Source organism: Lucilia cuprina, chromosome 5 (genome assembly GCF_022045245.1).
Source record: "Lucilia cuprina isolate Lc7/37 chromosome 5, ASM2204524v1, whole genome shotgun sequence".
Classification (NCBI taxonomy): domain Eukaryota; kingdom Metazoa; phylum Arthropoda; class Insecta; order Diptera; family Calliphoridae; genus Lucilia; species Lucilia cuprina.
In genome coordinates this window covers 9,526,922-9,530,592 of record NC_060953.1, presented here as the reverse complement: position 1 = coordinate 9,530,592, position 3,671 = coordinate 9,526,922, and positions in this window count along the sequence as shown.

Sequence of the window (3,671 nt, the reverse complement as noted above, 5' to 3'; positions counted from 1 at the left end):
TGATGTTTGTAACATACAAAAATATTGGTCCAATACCCACCTTAAAGTATACCGATCGATTCAGAATCAGTTTTTGAGTCGATTAAGACATGTCCGTCCGTCCGTCCGGCTGGCTGGCTGGCTGTCCATGTAAATCTTGTGCGCAAGGTACAGGCCGCAATTTTCAAGATAATTTGATAAAATTTGGACCAAGCATGTTTTTTGGCACAGGGACGAAGCCTATTGAAAATGGTTGAAATCGGTCCATTATTTCACCTAGCCCCCATACAACCGTACCTCCCGTTTTGAACTTTTTATGCCATAATTACGTCAAATATTCTGCTATCTCTTTAAAAATTGGCACAAATAAGTTTTATATAAGTATAAATGATGCTGCAGATTTTCGTAAGGATCGGCCTATATTTGACCCTAGCCCCCATACAAACCCCCCTTCAAAAAATGACTTAAACGTCTAAAATTGACTTGTAACCATTTGTATCGCAATGAAACTCAACAAAACTAACTGTTATTTAGAAATATATCCTTTTCCTAAATTAACCGAGGATCGGCCCATAATTGACCTATATCAAGCCTCATTTAGAAATTTTAGTTTTTTATCAATAAATTGCTTAAATATTTTGGAATTATTGGTAATATTCAACATAAAACTTTCTTTATAAAAAATAAAAATTTTATAAAAAGTAAAAATTTTAAAAATATACTCATGGTGTAGGGTATTATATGGTCGGCCATGCCCGACTATACTTTCCTACTTGTTTAAACTATTGTTGGATTGGTCTCAAGAAATTTAAAGTAATCGGTTTTATGTCCGATTTAAAATATAATGCTTTATTGAATAGAAAAATATAACATAACGAATTTTTTTTTTCAAAATTGTAAAATAGGCTAAAAAATTAAAAAAATAAAAAAAAATTGAATTTTATTTTTTTTAAATAAAGTTTTGAAAAAAAAAAATTAAAAATGTATAAAAACGAAAAAAAAGCGAAAACATCAAAATATGCACTAAAAGAGTAAAATATGCTCTAAAAACTCGAAAATATGCCTTAAATATGCTAAAAAGTCAAATCATGCAAAATTATGCTCTTATGGGTAAAATATGCAAAAATATGCTCTAACAAATCGATGCCAAAATTCTCAAATTGGTCTGAAACGTGTAAATGTCTTATCCATGAGTCCATACGACGCACCACAAAAAACATGCATTTGCATATTTTGGTTTCCCTGTTAATAACCAAAAGAAAACTAGATCATTGTTATGATTTCAATTTCTAACGGTCTTCATGTGTCTGCATTTCATCAAACCACAAAAGAAATCATAAGCATTAAAAAAAAAATTGTTACATGGTTTCTGTGGTCGTTGGTAATTATAAGCCAACACCAACATTTATATGTAATTTGAAAATATTTTCTAAATGTAAGTAAAAGAAATTTTATTTTTTGTTAAATTATAATGTGATATTGTGTAGGAAAATTAAAATGGAAATGTATTGTAGAAAACAAAAAATATATATAAAGAGAGTGAATGTATTTCCCGTACAAATTTAATACTTAAGTAGAGCAATAAAGTTAGAAAAATGATCTAATTGTTCATGGTTTGTTAGACAGGAAATGCTATTTTCTATATGATTTCGTGTTATGTCTGTATGAATGTGTAGTTGTTTGGTTTTGAACTGCATTTTTTAGTGATTCGCGGTTTGAAGATCAATTATCATTTAGAAACTATTTATGAAAACTTTTACTCTAGTTAATTGTCTCTATAGAGTAAAAAAAAATTTATAATTACAATTTTGTGAAGAAATATTAAAAGGTTTTGATAGATAAAAAGTAGTCATAGCATAAAGTTTTTAATTTTACACCATTATTGTGAACGTATATTACTTAAAAGAGTTATTAACAAATAATATTTAATCACTCTCTATAACGAAATAAATACATACACACATATGTACATATGTAAACAATTATAGTTTTATATATATAACACATTCATCATGCCTCCACGATCACTTTACAATGCATAAACACTTGTTGAATCCACCAAATAGACTGACAACACTTTAAGTCTTTGTTTAGTATTTATATTAAATCTACCAACGAAAGTGTCAACAATGCAAATATTAAATTCGGCAAAACGACCTTAAGCGAAGATTATTTCGTCAACAAAAGTTAATAAATAAGAGCGCACTCATTATGCGCTCATACATTTATAAAAGCACAACATAGCTGCAAACAACAATAAATAGTGTAAGAGAAGAGAAATAATATGGGAGAATGTTTACAAAAACAACAACATAAAAGTTTAAGCAAAGTGCATTTGTAAATATGTTCTAACAAAACCAATTAGAAATTGTATTGTTATTTGAGATCAAGTGTACGTTAACTATTTAATTGCATTGTATAATATAAAGAATATAGTAGATGGATACAAACTACTATAACTTTTTAACTACTGCAATGATTATCATCGAATTTGGAATAATATTTGTAAAGACAGTTACACTATAAGAGAAGCTTACTTTAATTATAGAACTTTCTGCAATTCAATAATATGTATTTAGCATCCTTGTAAAAAAGAACTTTATAATATTTGTGGACATACATAAATATGGACCATTTAAGGCAGCGAACCAAAACTATACAAAACCTATAAAATTTTAGAATGACTCTTTAATAAACGAGATATCGTTCTGAGATCTAATTCAACTTAATAAAGTCTATATAGTCTTCATTCCGAAACAACCCAAGACATAATCGGCCAACAGCATATTCAAATTCAGTCCAGCGACAGTTTTATACACCTAATGTTTTTATCCATAAAAAAGAACAGTCGGCCGCAGTTGAACTGTTACAAAAACAACAATAGCGATGAAGGATATTTACAATGTTATAAAACACTATGATAGTCTCTCAATAATAAAAGAAACTGTTATTTAATAAAATTTGGATACAAAGCAAGAACCACATTTAAAGATATTTAAAGCAAATAGTTAGATAGATAGATAGATAGATAGATAGATAGATAGATAGATAGATAGATAGATAGATAGATAGATAGATAGATAGATAGATAGATAGATAGATAGATAGATAGATAGATAGATAGATAGATAGATAGATAGATAGATAGATAGATAGATAGATAGATAGATAGATAGATAGATAGATAGATAGATAGATAGATAGATAGATAGATAGATAGATATATATATAGATAGATAGACAGATAGATAGATAGATAGATAGATAGATAGATAGATAGATAGATAGATAGATAGATAGATAGATAGATAGATAGATAGATAGATAGATAGATAGATAGATAGGTAGATAGATAGATAGATAGATAGATAGATAGATAGATAGATAGATAGATAGATAGATAGATAGATAGATAGATAGATAGATTCTAGGAACACACACTTAAGAAAAGAGTTAAAATAACTTTTACATCTATGAAAGATAGTCTAGTCTATACTCTAGTCTATACTGTAGTCGATACGCCAGTCTATACTATAGTCTGTAGTCTAGTCTATAGTTTAGTCCAAAGTATAGTCTATAGTCTAGTCTATGATCAAGTCTATAGTCTAGTCTATAGTCTAGTCTATAGTCTAGTCTATAGTCTAGTCTATAGTCTAGTCTATAGTCTAGTCTATAGTCTAGTCTATAGTCTA